Source organism: Schistocerca americana, chromosome 5 (assembly GCF_021461395.2).
Source record: "Schistocerca americana isolate TAMUIC-IGC-003095 chromosome 5, iqSchAmer2.1, whole genome shotgun sequence".
Taxonomy (NCBI): domain Eukaryota; kingdom Metazoa; phylum Arthropoda; class Insecta; order Orthoptera; family Acrididae; genus Schistocerca; species Schistocerca americana.
Window position 1 is genome coordinate 571,629,869 of NC_060123.1, and position 17,921 is coordinate 571,647,789.

Sequence of the window (17,921 nt, forward strand, 5' to 3'; positions counted from 1 at the left end):
TGCTGAACACCAAGGTGAGACATATAGGGCGATAGGAAGAGGCGTGGAGGCTTGTTGGGTTTGGAGAACATCTGGATACGAGAGGTTTTCCACAGATCAGGGTAGAAGCCTGTGGCAAAGATGACATTGTAGAGAGTGGCAAGGACTGCATGGAAGGAGGGAGGGCAGTGCTTGAGGTGGCAGTAGGTAACATGGTCATGACCGGGAGCTGTGTTCCCTGTATTGCAGAGTGTGAGGCTGATGTCTTGTGTAGTGATGGGAGTGTTAAGTTCAGATGGTGCTTTGTGACCCAAGTACTGAAAGCTAGGAGCAAGGGGAGGAACAGAGGTATTCATATGGCAGATGACATCAGGGAAGAGGGAAGAATCAAAGTGGGGAACATCGGGGATGGAAAAAACATCAGATAGGTGAAAAGCAAAATTATTGGCGTTAGTGAAGTTGTCAGGAAAGGGATGGTCATCAAGGAGGAGAGGGTACTGGGGGGTGGGGCGGTTCCCAGTAAGGTGATGGAAAGCAGGCCAATACTCAGAACAGTTTATTGGGAGCATGGTGTTGAGTTGAAGTACATGTCTGGCGCCATGCATGGGGTTTCTTCGCAGTAAGCAGGTTGCGGATGTGTTGTTGTAATTGCCAGTGGTGGGTGAGTGTGTCCTGGTCACAAGTGTGGAAGAAAGAGTGGTAGTGGTGGTGGGATTCATGAAGGAGAAGGACAGCCTGTGGGGGCAGGGCTGGGCGGTGAGGGTGGATGGCTTTGGTGAGGATATGGGTAGTGACGGCGTCAGACAATGTCTGGTGCAGGAAGCCAGCTGTGCGGGGGATGTCATCAGGAGATTGGAGGGTAAGGTTGTGGTCTTCGATCTGGCTATGAAGGGAGTCCCAGTAGGCATCCCAGTTGGCATGGGAGTAATCATGGACAAGCTTAGGAGGGCTGTCAGGACGAGGAACGGGGCAGGGATGGCGACCATTACAGATAGTGAGGAGAACGGGAACATGGTCACTGCCAATGAGGTCAAAGACATCTGCAGTGATGTGCCTAAGGAGACTGGGAGAGGCAAGGATCACATCAGGAGTGGTGTTGGATTCGAGTTGGGTGTGCTGGGGGAGGGGAACCAGGTCTCCCTGGAGGGTGGTGATAAACCGATGCCACCGCTGGAGGTCGGTAGGAGCACGGCTGTGGATATTGAGGTCAGCGGCAATCACGTAGGTGGAAAAGGTGCGGTCAATCTGGGCCAGGAAATCCTATGGGATGTGGGTGCGAGGGCTGGCATAAATGGTGGCACAGGTGACAGTAAGGGTGGGCAAGAAGAGGCTGAGGGTGAGATGCTTGGCAGGATTCTTAAGGAGAGGTTGGGGCCAAACAGGGAGGTGCTTGAGGTGGCCTATAGCAACTTCATCACGCGCCAGAGGGTACGGGCTATCGGTGTGGTGAAGGGTGTAAGGAGCTGTGTATATGGAAATATGGGGTTGATGGAAGGTTTCATTTAGGATGAAGGCATCCATACAGTGCTGATGGAGGGTGGGGAGGAAGAGGAGTTTGTGGGTGGGCAGGGAGCAGATAGTGTGATACAGGATACTAAAGTGTTGTCGAGCCATGAGAGGGGAGAGTTAGGCAAGGGTGGTGAGGGGGATGAAGGTGAAGTGGGCCTGGTCGTGGGAGTAGGTGGCATAGGTGGTAAAATGGAAGATAGAATGGGCAGTGAGGGCGATTTGGGAAAGGATGTGGGAGTGCTGGAAGGGGTGGATGTTTTGGAGCAAAATGGTGATGAAACAACTGATGTCCTCTGCAGTAGGTGGAGGATGGGGTGAGTTGTTGGGGTGGATGGGGTCATCAATGGGACAGACAGGGACGGTGAGTTCAGGGGTGAATGGAGGAGGTTTCACTTTACACTTTGAGGAGTAGGTAGGATGGGGTTCATTACAGGTGTTGCAGGATGGGGGAGAGGTGAAGTTGGGACAGTGCGTTAAGAAGTGTGGAGCTTTGCAGTGGGGACAGGTAGGGGGGTTCTTGCAGGTGGAGGTAACATGGTCAATGTACTTGAGGCAGCGTTGGTAGCGACAGGATTGGACTGGGGAACAGGAGGGGTCCACATTGTGACAGCGATTGTATATGAGGGCTCTCTCGGTTAGGTGGCGGTCGATGGCATTAGATAAGTTGGCCCGGCATCATTAAAGATGCGACAGGCCCAGCGGATTTCGATGTTGGACTGGGAGTTGAGTTCTGCCAACACCTCAGATTCTGTGACCACAGGGCTAAGCTTCATGATCACTGCAGTGAAGGTTGGCAGACGTCGGGGGCGTTGAGGCTGACAGGGAGGGGAAGGGGTGTGGTAGGGGTTGAGGGTGACCTGTTGGCCAAATTGGATATGTGGGATTTGGGAGAGGAGATCGGTGTTGAAGGAAGTATTGGGGGATTTAATGAGCACCAAGTCTTTGCGAGGAATAAGAAGGGAGATGGGGGCATTGGGGAAGTATTTACAGATGGCCAGGGTGAGGGTATGGGCGTCGAGAAATTGAGAATCAGGACTGGAGAGGATAAAAGTGTGGGTGGCAGATGTGGCAGGGGTGGGGGTCGGGGTCACGTCCATGGGGGTGGGTGGGTCAAAGGGATCAGGGGTTTTCTTTGTGGAGATTGCAGGGGAAGGGTTAGAATAAGGGCGTTTGGAAGGTTTTGTGGACAGGAGAGGGTGGAGAGGGGGCTGGGGGATGGGTTGCAGGGAGAGATTGTGGGGGGAAGTTCCCCCCTGAGGGGCGGATGACGCATAGGGAGGGGGCGTGGGTGGCACAGAGACTGTCGAGTGATGAGCCGAAATCTGTGCTGGCTTAGAGCCTGTTGGAGGTGTTGCAGGGAGTGGCGGGAAGTCTGAAGATGGCGATGGGGCGATAGCGACAAGGGAGGGAGGGTTGGGGGTAGTTACAGCCGAAAACGGTGCAGGAGTGGGGTGGACAGGAAGGGAAGGAAGGACGTGATTGGGGGTGACGAATGAGCTCCATGTGATGGTGATTTGAGCAGCAGAGGGAGAGGTGAAAATGATAGAGGTGGTGGGGTGGGACATGGTGGCGGCGTGCGAGTGGGGGGTGAAGACGGCAACGGTGGTGACGGTGATGGTGACAGCGACAGTGACAGTGACGGCGGTGGCGACGGCGGCGGCGGTGGCGACAAGAAAGGAGAAACGGCGGCAGCCGCGAAGGGCGGCGGCGGCGGTGAAGGAGCCGGCAGCGCCAGGGGGCGGCCGCCTATCCGGCAGACGATGAAAGCCGGCCAGTAAATTCTCTCCGGGCAGCGGCTGGACAATGTCGGCAAGAAGGTGGCGGCCCAGAATCCTCCGGCAGCGGCGGCGGACGGACGGACGGACAGCTACAGCAGTGAGCACCGGGCGGCAACTCTGGCGGACGGATGGACGAACAGACAGACAGACAGAAACACCAACAGCAACAAAGCTTCGAAGACGGAGATTCCACCCTGAGGGCAGCCCAAGCTCTGCAATCTGTTGTTTTCGAAGGAGGGGATCCAACTCTCTACCTGGCGTATTTATACCATCTTCAGTTGGTCGTGTGCAAGACAGGTGTTTTCATTTACATATTCTGACACATCCAGCGCCATCTACTGATCAACTTTCACACTATTTTTTTTCTTCTGCCAAATGTTTTCCCTCTTCTCCGATAATATTCCGTTACAGTTTGACGCCATTCTGACCAATAGTTTTATTTGTACAGCGTTTCGAAAGTTTAACTTTATTATAATCACCCTGTATATGATAGACTGAAGAAAGAGGCGTGGAAGTAGCAAAAGATCCGTGTTTATGGGTGCCATCTGGAGGCTGCTGCACGGAACTGAGAGGGGGCAAGTGTATTGTAAGCGTCCTCTCGCGGTATTTGTTGTGTACCTCTTATTTGGTACGAAACGTTTGCAAGAATACCAGAGAGTTTCGTCAGGTGCAACAGGTTATCACCTTAGAAATGTAAGTTTGCCAGTTTAGGTCTGAAGTTCGGAATGAAGCATGTCCTACCTATCAGTAAAAAAGTGCAAAACAGAAGTAGAGACGTGTATCGATCGTCTTCGGCAGCTGTCAGCAGTCAAAACGTGATCCATCCCCCATGTTCCCCATGATTATACACAGCAAGGAAAGAGAGGGCAGATCCGTCCTCAACCTGCAAACTCTGCTTGGACACGATGTTGCTACGCACATAGGCCATGATGCTACGAGTTATCTTAGAAGAGAGTCTGAAGAAACGTAAACTCACATTTATAACAAACTCTCAAGGTACTATCGATAAAATAAACGCCATGAAACATTATCTATAACTTGAACATAAAGCAGAATGCAGTTATAACGGCCAAAAGACATGATAGGGAAACAGTGGGAAAGGAGTGAGTCGCTTCTCGCCGATGTTATTCAGTCTGTAAACCGGGAAGTTGTGAAGAAATCAAATAGAGTTTTGGATACGGAATTTAAATTCATGGAGAAGAAATAGCAATGATAAGGTTCGCCAACGACGTAGTTCTGTCATAGATGGCAAATGAAATGGTAGATGAGTTTGAAACGTCCCCTTTCGAAAAATGTACATGACTGTGCTTAAACTGACACACAATATTTTTAACGCAACGCAATCTGACTTTCAAAAATCCCTACAAAAGAATGGCCCTGACTAACATTAACCTATACCTTTCACAAATCACTTACCTCACAAAAATCTTCATTAAGGCTGTCTCATTGTAGCTATACCACAAAAGTTACTATTAAAACCTGTTTTACTTTCCAGAATAATATAGAAAAACTGTGCAGATATAAAACAGATACACCGCAAAAGCAACAATGTAAATTGTGTCACACATTAGTAGCGTCGTGATAAAATCGTGTAGCTGTCACATAAACTAACCACTGTGTCATCTGGTATCTCACAGAAAGTACTTTAAATCCAGAATGTATTTTCAAGTAAACCAAAATGTTGCATTAAAATCTCATTAGCAGTACCAGTATATGTTCTAAGTATGTGAGCCTTATAGTCGTTACGTAATCGTGCAACTAACAAGCAAGATGGTACACACACAATAACACTGTGCCGTCTGTTCACAATAACAATGCATTCGTAATTTCTGTTTAAATAAGTTCTCTTGGTTCTTCACTGGATATTTCACTTCAAACATTGTTGCATGTTAACAGATTCTAAGTCTGACGAAGAGTACTAGTAACGTGAAGTGAAAAATTTTGTAGCACAGACTAAATTAAAAAAACAAATTATCTCTCAATAAACGGTTTTACATGTGAAATGTGGTGTAAACCTTTACTCTTCCTAGTACACAGAGTTTCAACTTGAACGCAATTATCATACGGTATACGTCAGTAAAGAATACTGGAATTTTTCTCAATGTTAGCGTCTATGTTATTTGTCTCTGAGCCAGCCGGCGGACGTGGCTGCCTGCGGTGCGAGTCATTGTCCGTCTCTTTGTTGGCGCGCGTCGTTATTGGGATTAGGAGACCTAACTTCTACAAAATCACCTTGCCGAGACGGCCCAGCTCTGTTTGAATCCCGCCAGTTCTGACACAATTCAGGTCTGTCGTTACGATTATATCGCCTGTCGTCATGTCGGTAATTTCTGTAATTAATTTCTTGTCGGTCACGTGGTGGAGAACTTCTCCCTGAGTCGTAACTGCGTGGAGGACCATTGTGTCTAAAGTTATTCTGTCTCCCTTGATAACAATTGTTTTGGTTCCCACATTGTCTGTTTCTATGGTTGTCTCTGTCACATTCGTTACGATGGAAATGCGATCTTTCTCTGTAACTATTATTACTCTGCCAGTGGTTGTCATATGGGTGGTGTCTGTTTTGGTCACGATTTGAGTTGTAAGAATACACTTGTCGTGTCCAGTTATTGTTTCTGTCGTCACGGAATTGTGACGGATGTGATGTGTAGTGATTGTTTTCCTGTGTTCGCATACCGCGACTGTCTGTGTCAATTTCTAATTCTTGTAAGAGTCCCTGAAAAGCTTCAATGTCGTCTTTGCAACTCCCTGCCAAAATAATATTTCTTAAATGTTTGGGTAATTTGATTAAGCAAATGCGGATGAGTTCTGAAGAGCTGTATGGGTTTGACAGGTACTGATTCTTGTGCAACATGTCTTCAAAATATTTCACAAGACTGGAAAATTCAGATTGTTCGAAATGTTTCATCATTATGATGCTATGTTTTACTCGGTCTTGCGTAGCTTGAGACCAATATGCTGAGAGGAAGGCATGATAAAATTCTCCTTCACTGTGACAATCGTGAATGACCGATCGCATTCTTACAGTTGGTTCATTCTCTAAGTAGCCACACAAATTCTAACCTGTGCTCCAATGACCAGTTGGGAGGAAAACAATGAGAGAATTGCTGGAGCCACGCTTGTGGATGAATGTCGTTGCCAGAATTCTTAAATGTTTTGAATTTACGTGTAGTAATGAACAACTTATAGTCAAAATCATCATTTCGGGGAGTAGCATATCGGTCATTGTTAGGTCGTGTCGGCCGTTCCATCTCAAAATTCGGCGCACCTTGCCAATTTCTTTCATAATTTCCGAAATGCCCTGTGTTATTATTTTGTGGCTTTTCCGTATTTCTAAGTCCCTCTTCCCGTGTTGGAGCGCGAGTGTCCTCTGAAATATGTAATTTTTGTATTACTTGTGCCAACTGATCTTGTACTTCCCGGATTTCTCTTTTGTATTGCGCATTAATTTGATTATTATTTTGTTTGAATTTCTTAATTTGTTCATACTCTTCTGTGTCAGTGATGGCTACAGGTCTTGTGTCATTCAGATGATCATCTACCTTTGTAGACAAGTTAGTGAACTGATCCGATAGTTCGGCTACTTTCTCCGATAGTGTACTTATTTCCTCGGTGTGTTTTTTTAAACCAAGTTTCTGAGTATCTACTGTGTCCTTTAAGTTTTCCTGAGTTTTTGCAAGTTGTGTAACCGAATCGGTAGATGCAACTGAGTCAATTTTAGCTTGCAAGGTGTCGTGATTTTCATGAACAATGGTTTGCAGTTCTTTTATGGCTGCTTCGTGATTCTGTAATGCATTTTCATGCCGCGAAAAAATAGGTTGAAAATGCTCACAAATTTGTGTTTTTACTTCATTACAGACTTTTTGACATTTCGATTCAATGTTATGTAACTCAGTAGTTAAATCCTCACGTGTTTGTTCAAGTGTGGTATCTAACTTTTGAAGCTTTTGCTGTGTTTGTCTCTGGTGTTGTTCCATTGTGTCTAACTTTTGAAGATTTTGTTCCATTGTGTCTAACTTTTCAAGATTTTGTTCCATTGTGTCTAACTTTTGAAGCTTTTGCTGTGTATGTCTCTGATTTTGTTCCATTTGTTGCATTAGCTGTAATAGCAATGCATTAGTGTCTGGAATCTGTTCCTCTACGCTTTTCGGCAGTGCATTTGCACTGGCAACATTCACATTTTGACAAGCACAAAATGTGTCTTGACTTATTTGAGAAAACGATTAGGACGCAAAACCTGAATCTACAGTATTTGCAAAATTGTGTCCTGTCATTTCGGATTCCTGAGGCGAGCTGTTGCCGAGCGATCGATCGATAATGCTTCCCTGTTCACTAATTTTTTCACTGCCTACGCCATTGTTTGCCGCCCGCTCCATTTCCCTATGTACAATTACCAAATTACTATGTTGAACATTAGTTAATTCAATCCACGGTGGCGCTAACACACTGCTTTCGTCTTCACTGTCATTTCTCAGTTTACTTTGGAGCCTAGTATTACGTTTTTCACACGCCATAATAGTACAATATTTCACACGATAACACAGAAAAGCACAATTTGAAGAGCAAAATAAGATAACACATTAACATAGCAATGGAAATAATGTCTACTTAATTGCAAGCGCAGCTGCGAAATACTTGGTGCAAATCTACATGCATGTTACAACTGTTTTACTGTACAACAATGAAAAACTACAACTACAAAGGAAATTCTCTCTATGATTACGCGCTAGCAATAAACAAAGGCTACGCTAATTACACAAACTACAAGGAAAAAATCAGAAGATTCCAGTGAGGTATCCTCGGCTAAGGGTCGACATATGAAACGTCCCCTTTTGAACAATTATACATGACTGTCCTTAAACTGACACACAATATTTTTAGCGCGACGCAGTCTGACTTAAAAAAATCCCTACAAAAGAATGGCCCTGACTAACATTAACCTATACCTTTCACAAATCACTTACCTCACAAAAATCTTCGTTACTCGAACTACTGCAATACAGCGAGCGCCACTTCTGCCAGCTAAATAAAAGATTCAAACTACGGAAGGCACTAACTACTGATAGGCATAGTTGTCAAATGAAATATTTTAATAGAGAACAAACAATGTATTTACCTTAATAGTCATAATATATATAGCAGTTCATGACATCCAGTCTTACAAATTTCAAAACTCCGCCATTTCTCTCCCCACATCCACCACTGCTGGCGGCTCACCTCAACTGCGCAACGCTACGCGCTGTTCACATCCAGCTGCCGCTGCCCAACACTACAATGGCAGACAACAATGCAAACTAGCCACAGACTGCACACAGCACAGCCAGTGATTTTCTTAGAGAGCGCTACGTGGCGTTACCAATAAGAAAACCTAAACAGCCTACTTACAAGTTGAACGAATTCGACAGTAGCTGTAAAAGAGGTTAGGAGATGAACATTAACAAATGTAAAATAAAGGTAATGGAATGTACTTGAATTTAAGTGACACTGATGGAATGATGAGGAAAAGAAACACTAGAAATCTTTTATAGAATATTTGGTACGTACTTGGAGGAACATACATATATTTAAAATTAAAATACACAGTATTAATGTCCCCAACAATATTTTCGAGGAGTATTCCGAAAGTAAGGTCCGATCGGTCGTGAAATGGAAACTACAGGGAAACTCAAAAGTATTTTACTTGCAATAGTTAGCCTCACCTTCCAGCAACGTCTCTACATAGTCGCTGCCCCGTCAGAGACATTTGTCGTAGCATTGTACCAACTTTCCAATACCCTTGCCATAGAAGGCAGCCGCCAGCACATTACGCCGATTCTTTGCGCTGATCTGCAGTTTGTTTTCTGTGTCAAAACGTTGACTTCATAAGCAGCTGTTCATGTCAGCAGAGATGAGAATCACTGTGTGGAGGGCAATCAAACACTTCCAAACGAAAACACTGCAGGGGCATCCTCATTGCTCACTTAGAGTACGGACGAGAGCTGTTATGAAGAAGGAAATGCATGACAGTTGTGTTGTGTGGGCTGCATCAAATCGGGCGAAATCTCTTACAGGCAATCATACTTGGCGAGAGACACTGTTTTCTAGGCATCTTTATGTGCTCACTGTGCGCTCAGAACTGAAAAGACAGACTTGACGCAGTCAACGGGCATACTAGAGCCACTGTCTGACACACCTATGCGAAGCTTTATTGGATTTTCATGTGGTTTCCATTCCGCGACCGATCGGACCTTACTTTCGGATTACGCCTTTTATTAGATGGGGTGTTCCGAAAACATTCGTTCAGATCAAAAGAGGAGGTACAGAACATCAAATCAAATGTATTTCAATAAGAAACGTATGGGCTCTGAAGTCAACTGGTAAAGTTAGGGTACATCTTGTTAGTGGTGCTGACGTAAGCTGTCGTGTTGGTGTAGCTGAATGGTAATGCATACTGATATTCAATTACACACAGTCCGCACGTTAGGGCAGAAATTAATTCAGGGGGTACTCGATCTTGTGCTGTTGAACTGCGATTCGGTGTTAATGTGTGGGCTGGCACCGTCAGTGATAGGTTGACTGGACCATATATTACTGCATTCCGCCTCAGTGGATGGATATGTTGCCAGAACAGCTGGAGGTTGTACCTCTCAATGTTAGACAAAGGGTGTAGTTCCAGCTCGATGGAGTGCCAGCCCATTTCAGAATTTCTGTGAGGAATCATCTGAGAGCCACTTTCGAAAAGCGATAGGTCGGCCAATGTGGCCCTGTGGTCTGACCAATCAGGTCACCTGTGCTCAGTGTCTGGTTTCTTCCTCTGGGAGCATATGAAACAGCTGGTGTACGAAACCGTTGTGTAAACAGAAGAAGACCTCGTCGCTAGAATTGCCGTCGCTACAGATACCTTTGTGAACATCCCAGGAATCTTCCAACGGACACGACAGTCAATGATCCGACGATGTACTGCACGCATTAGTCCAATGGCCTCACAGTCGGCAGTTCCTTTAAATGCCACTGCTTTAAACAGCATGCTAAACTGTATTCTGTATAATTCATCCCTAGCATCAGAAACTGCTGTCAGGGATCCTGTGTAGCGTAACTAATATTTCTTTTGATGTCGTCCACCTCCTGCATTAATGTGAAAGAATAGTTTCGGAACACGTTGTATACTTCGTTGTGAAATGGCTGTCGGGTTTTTACGCCAGCATTAGAAAATTTTAAGACTGAACAGACAGCCCACAGAAATAGGCGAACTGTAACTGTACAAAGATTGTTATTTCCAAAGATGTAAGGTCATTATACGACTATGCCGCCGGCCGGGGTGGCCGAGCGGTTCTAGGCGATATAGTCTGGACCGCGCGACCGCTCCGGTCGCAGGTTCGAATCCTGCCTCGGGCATGGATGTGTGTGAAATCCTTAGGTTAGTTAGGTTTAAGTAGTTCAAAGTTCTAGGGGACAGATGACCTCAGAAGTTAAGTCCCATAGTGCTCAGAGCCATTTGAACCATTTTTTGAACGACTATGCCGCCGCAACGTGTGCCACATGAAGTGTAGAGTAAAGCTGAGCGTCGCTAGCTCCCGTGGAGCAGATGCTAGTTTAAATCCGATCAACAGTAAATATTTGTTATTTGTACTGGAATTTAAACTCTGTGCATTTGCTTGCAGAAAAATAATAATGAATTAAAGAGGGTCCGCATTTTTGCAAGAACACGATTATTGATCTGTTTTATACACAACCATGTTTCATCACACTAGTGGCACCCTCAGTGTGTTCTATGAGATTTCGGGATTGCAGTCGGATCACTTTGACTTCTTGCCACCATATTTCGGCTGGCAGTCGTCCAGCCATCTTCAGGTGAGTGTCCGTCACTGGAGACTGCAAGTTCCTAGAGTCTACTTTACAGCAAAAAATTGGCGCGAAAACGCATGCGCATTGGCCTCCGTCACAGGAGCGTCCTCTATCGAAATCCGCGCCCTCTGGAGGTACTGTTCTATGTGTGGAGTGCAGGCGCATGTCTAAAGGTGAATACGTCATGTCCGCCCTCTGTCGGAATGCGCGCCCACGTCGCTAAAAACAGACGTCAGATGTCGCCAGACGTGTCATTGTGAATAAAATGTCTTCTCTCAGAGGAAATTAGAGAGATCACCGGGTCCCAGGCCTTGTCCAGTTGCAAAGCGCCATCACGATTTATACGATTTTGAGCTAGGCGTATCTCCACAGATTCTTTAATTACTGAATCCCAAAAAACTTTATTACCACAGGACACGCTATGGACTTTTCTGCCACGAGAATCTTGGCCCCAGCGAAAATTTTTTCGGATTCAGTAATTAATGAATCTGTGGAGATACGCCTAGAGCAAAATCTATAAATCGTGATGGCGGTTTTCAACTGGACAAGGCCTGGGACCCGATGATCTCTCTAATTTCCTCTGAGAGGAGACAGTTTATTCATAATGACACGTCTGGCGACCTCTCACGTCTGTTTTTAGCGACGTGGGCGCGCATTCCGACAGAGGGCGGACATGTCGTATTCACCTTTACACATGCGCCTGCACTCCACAGATAGAACAGTAACTTCAGAGGGCGCGGATTTCCATAGAGGACGCTCCTGTGACGGAGGCCAATGCGCATGCGTTTTCGCGCCAATTTTTTGCTATAAAGTAGACTCTGGGAACCTGCAGTCTCCGGTGATGGACACTCACCTGAAGATGGCTGGACGATTGCCAGCCGAAATGTCGTGGCAAGAAGCCACCGTGATCCGGCTGCAATCACGAAATCTCATAGAACATTCAATTCGCCGGGAAAATTTCAAGAATCACACCCTCAGTGTGTTTCCTCTTTTACTGTTCCTCCGTTTTACATTATGAATGCCATGCGCCTGCCAACAGAAATCAACCATAGGTCTAAATTAATACTCCATGCTATGTTTGACTTGTCCTCAGCTGTACTTGTTAATTTGCCTTCCAAACATGTTTTGTTGTTGTTTTTATATTTAAACTGACTTTTTTGAGCGATTTATGGGAATAACAGGCAATTTGACTGTGGACGATCCTCCTGAATGCGGGTCGTGTGCTGCCCTTATCACTGCGCCACCACCCTCGGTGGGAGTGAACGAACAGCATCCTTACCCTTATTTTTTGTGCCCTGGCTGTAGTTACTGCGCGCCACGCGCCAGGCAGCAGGTAGAGGCTGCACCTCGCCGGCCGCCCGACCCTGGAGGTTCCCTCCTGGCCCTGACACGCCCCTCACACACTCTCGCCTGAGAGGGATTATGTCATTTATTTGATGTGGCTGCCGGTGATAACTGAATATTTGACTTTTAAATGCAGTATGGGTCGGTTCTCCCCTCTCCCAGAGAGAGAGAGATGATCGGTTCATCGACCTAGGGGAGGCAGCGGCAACGCATCCGCTTCCTGTCCGAATCTTCACGTTGGTGGCTCGGGCAACGGAGATAATGTCATGCACTGCCTCCAGACTGGTACACCGGTTCCTACCTGCTCCTGAACGCCTCGTGTCTGCCCTCATAATTCAGTGACTCCACACCTACCTATTAATGGATACCGACGCCGTTTCTACCAGGATTCCCTCTTCCGATGTGCTGATAGGACAACAGGAGTGCCTATATGTCCTACCCGTCTGTTTGACGATGCAGCATTCCGCTTATAAACTTCCATGTCAACATTTCAGTATTTCTAGCCACAAGTACAGCGGAAACTAAGTAGTCATTGTTGTGGCGTAGCAAGACAGCCACGCCACGGAAGTAGCCGAAAGGCACGCGTTTAGTTCACGCAGGCAAGAGATAGGTCTGTAACAGGATACGTAATGAATGCTATAAAGAAAAGTACGTAGCTTCTGGAATACTTAACTTTAATCCATACTTGTGGTACATCGCTATTGACGATACAAGTGAGACTCTGTAGATACATGCAATGTTACTAATGGCGCCTTGCTAGGTCGTAGCCATTGACTTAGCTGAAGGCTATTCTAACTATTGCTCGGCAAAGGAGTGAGGCTTCGTCAGTGTAGTCGCTAGCTACGTCGTCCGTACAACTGGGGCGAGTGCTAGTCAGTCTCTCGAGACCTGCCTTGTGGTGGCGCTCGGTCTGCGATCCCTGACAGTGGCGACACGCGGGTCCGACATGTACTAATGGACCGCGGCCGATTTAAAGCTACCACCTAGCAAGTGTGGTGTCTGGCGGTGACACCACAGTCATGTTACTTCACGGTTTCTCATGATAAGCAAAATATTTTACTTTACTTCGTCCATATACGAGGGGCCTTCAATACGTAATGCGACAATTTTTTTTTCTAAAAGCAGTTTGGTTTTATTCAAGATCCCAGTGACCATATTACTCCTCACTCTTTTGGATATAAAATGCAGTTTTTCAAAATAACCTCCGTTCAGTGCAACGCCATTACGCCATCTTACTGGGACCTTATGGGACCACTGAACTGGACGACGTCGAAGCCAAGGTCTTGCTGCACTAATAACCTCCCAATCATCTACAAAAAAAATCGCATATTAGCATCGTAACCCACAAGCAATTGCGCACATATGGTATTTCGTTGCTCTTTACGGTCTTCTGTTGGAGGGCGAGGAACACAACAACACACATGCTGAGACTCCCTGCTAAGGCCGCACGACAGGACAGGTAGTTTAGGTTGTGGGAAAGGGGCCAAAATAAGCGGCTGTCAGTTACACTCGAACATACAACCTTTTATTTGATCAAACATTACAAAAGCCAAAAAAATAAAAAAAATAAAACACAGCTTTAGTTTTGGAACTCAGTTACCGGCTGAATGCGCCGTACAATCTCATGCCTTAAGGGTAAGGCCACTTTAGTTTAAAAACGGCTGAAAGCCAATAACTAAAAGCTCAACCAATATCAGAAATTTAAAAGGCAAAGCCTTATCTGAAAACAGTTCCTCAATTACGCTGAAGGCCCCAAATAAAGAGCAAACAACTAAAATATAAAAATCGGCTGAAGGCCCAACACTGAAGACTCAATACATTAATTTTAAAAATGCCAAAGGCTTTACGTAAAACAGTTCATAAATTAGGCTGAAGGCCCAAACCATGTATCACCTAAGAGCAGGACAACTTTAATTCAAACTGGCTGAAGGCACCAAAGAATCTGACACTTTAAGAGCAAAACAACTTAAATTCAAAAATCGGCTGAAGGCCCAACACTTAAGATTCAATACATTAATTAAAAAAAAAATGGCTCTGAGCACTATGGGACTCAACTGCTGTGGTCATCAGTCCCCTAGAACTTAGAACTACTTAAACCTAACCAACCGAAGGACATCACACACATCCATGCCCGAGGCAGGATTCGAACCTGCGACCGTAGCAGTCGCACGGTTCCGGACTGCGCGCCCAGAACCGCGAGACCACCGCGGCCGGCATTAATTTTAAAAATGCCAAAGGCTTTACGTAAAACAGATCTTAGAATAGGATGAAGGCCTAAACCGTCTGACGCCTTAAGGGGAGTAGGACGTCAAACGGGCCGACTTGGAGCAGTAGAGGCATCACAGGACATTTTAATTTCCAGTGTCTATACTTTTACAAATAAAGGCATAAAACTTTGTCAGCATCACCAGGAAGGATTCAGGATTCACACTCATTTCAGTGGAAGTTCGAAAACATAACAAAATAATTTTTTTTACCTGTGAAATTTCATCATTTTTTCACTTACTTATGGCTCCATTTGTTGCTATAGGTACACTTTTCTTCAAAGGTGAGAAAGATTCTTCGATGAATTTTGCACAGCATGCATACCATACTTACAGGTGTATGAAACTCTAGAGTTTATTTAATTTATGAAAAAACGAATGAGCTGTTATATTTTAAACTTCATGTTTAGAAAAAACACAAATTTTATAGTTAATTACCTCAATTCTTACCATAGTTTATAATAGATTTGGAAAATTCTAGAGTTTTATACACCTTGAAGTATGGTTTGTACGCTGTGCAAAATTCATCGATGAATCTGTCTTACTTATGTAGAAAAGTGTATCTATAGCGACAAATGCTGCCGTTAATAAGTGAAAAAATGATGAAATTTCACATGTAAAGAAAATTATTTCTTTATGTTTTCGAAATTCCACTGTTATGAGTGTAAATTCTGAAACGTTCCTGGTGATGCTGACAAAGTTTTATGAATTTATTTCTAAAAGTATAAACAGTGGAAATTAAAATGTCCTGTGGTGCCTCTAGTGCTCCAAGTCGACCCGTATGACGTCCTACCCCCCTTAAGGGCAAAACAACCTTAATTTAAAATTCGGCTAGAAACCGTACAAGTACAAACAACAAGAACAAACAAGAAAAGGCAATACACCCGAGGGCGCTCAGAAGTTCCAAGGGTCGGCCTGGAATTCAAACACTAACGCTCGCGTAGGTGAGTCAGGCCCAACCATTGTCGATCCGACGACAACCCAACCAACAAACCGTCAACGGACCCACCGACAAGATAACCTCCTCTTCACCCGACCAGTACACAACAGGGACTTCAATGGAACAACATAGAAGGTATTGGCGCTCACAACCAATTATACATTGAGCTGTCAAACTACTAACAGTGCTGGACAGCGACAACACAATCAGGAAAATACACTGCCTGAATTTACGTCAACAGCCACGGCAGGTAACCGGAACATTAACGGCAACAAGGCAGAAGATACCGCTGGTGCACTTCAATTCAAATAACGAAGTACGGTTAAACTCCACCGGAGGGTGGCTAAATTTTACTAACTTGAAAACACACGTTGTTGCTCGCGGGAATATCCCAAGAGGCGACAACGAACTCCAAACGACACAATGTGAACAGTCGTGACTTGCTGGTAGATTAAGTCAAAACTCAACTTTCATGTCCAGGATCGGTGAGCCACCAACCTTGTAGCAATGGGAACAGCACCACACACTCCGACACCGCATAGAGGCCGCCAGTAGGCCCGGCCAAACTAAGCGCTTCGGAGATTTCCTTGCTGCTCCACGCCAAACGACCAACTGCCCAAGCCCGGAAATTGTGAAAGGACGAAAGGTACGTCGGCCGATGAGACGACCAACCGAACGACCACCCAACGGTCGTCCCGCTCCAATCTCTCTCTGTCAGACAGTTCACGTGTGTCGCCAGCGGTCGACGAGCACTGGCTGTCGCCGCCTCAGCGGCGCTCCGTCCCTGACTTCACCGCTGCTGCGTCCTGACTGCACTGCTGGTCCATCTCCAACTGACTGCCAGACACACGATGCCGCGGAAATACGATCGGTCTCTCCAGAGATGGTACGACAGTGCACTTATCGATACCCGCTGCTGCTGTCGCTCACGGGCAAGTAAGGCAGGAAGTTAGTGACGGCAGTAAATGAAATAAGAAAATGAGGCTGCAGTACCGTAATAGAAGATAACAAACAATAAATGGGATAAACGCGAGCCGTGCATGGCTCACAAGGCTTTGAGTATCCCAATTGGTGGATGAGTGTGTCAGCACTGCCAAGAGAGACGTCCAGATGAGCAGCGAGGTGTTTGATTGTGATCCGTCGATCACCTCGAATGAGAGTGTCCGCACGTTCCAACACTGCACGAGTCACAGCTGTGTGCAGCCGGATGGCGCGCGGGAGAACGGGCAGGTTCACGCGACCTTGTTGCGGTGATGACAGGCGCCTCGCCCAAAGACCCACCGTGCTCTTATTCACTGCCAGGTCTCCGTAGACATCCAGCAAGCACCTATGATTGTCTGCCATGTTCTGGTTTACCACCAAAAGTAACATAATGACAACTCCAAGCTTGTAACGCGTCTCCTCTAAAGACGGCATTTTAAAGACTACGTATAGCGCTGCTATGTATCGGAACTTCACGAAACTATAGGGAGTGAAATGGGAACATTACACGACGCCCCACAACGAATTCCGCATTTTTTTCCAACCGAAATTGGGCGAGAAATAAAATGTGTTGTATCAATTACTGAACACCCCTCATAGGTGAAAAGTATTGACTGGACAGTCATACAATAGAAATATCTACAATATGCTTGCATATGTGCTCTAAACATTTTAAAAATACACGATTAAATTCCGGAAAGACGCTCTACAATTTGGAGAGTCAGCAGAAAAAATGCGTCAGACATGCATTTAAAACGACTGAGCCAACACGAAACAGGAATTACCTACGAATTGTATCAGAAATTTCAATAATGGGTAATGATTTAACTTTTCTAACGATTATTAGTTTTTACAATGGCACTGTAACGCAGATACTTTCCAGAGACGTTTAGAGCAAATAGCGAAGTCTCTATAGCCGTCCAGACGCGACCCCTGAGAAGGAGAAAGAGAAAAATAAAATTAAAGATTGGCTTCGAGCCACGGATTCGGACTGCTTATGCAGTTACAATTTCAGTGTGCAGAGACACGAGACTGTACACCCTTCAACTAAAAAGTCACCAATTTATTCTTCTCATTTACGCATTAAAATGAATTTTCTAGAGCCGATTCGAGCTACTGATAGCTTGCCCGAGCAGAGGACTATCGACTGGCGGCAGCGGAGCAATTTTCGTGATGACCAATCATTTAATTCTTAAAATACGCAAGACGGTGTAAGTCTACAGAAGGTGTAGTGTTCGTTAGTTCAAATTCAAGCCAAGGCTACAGTTGACCGTGGAACACCAACCAGACCAACACCGCGCCCAC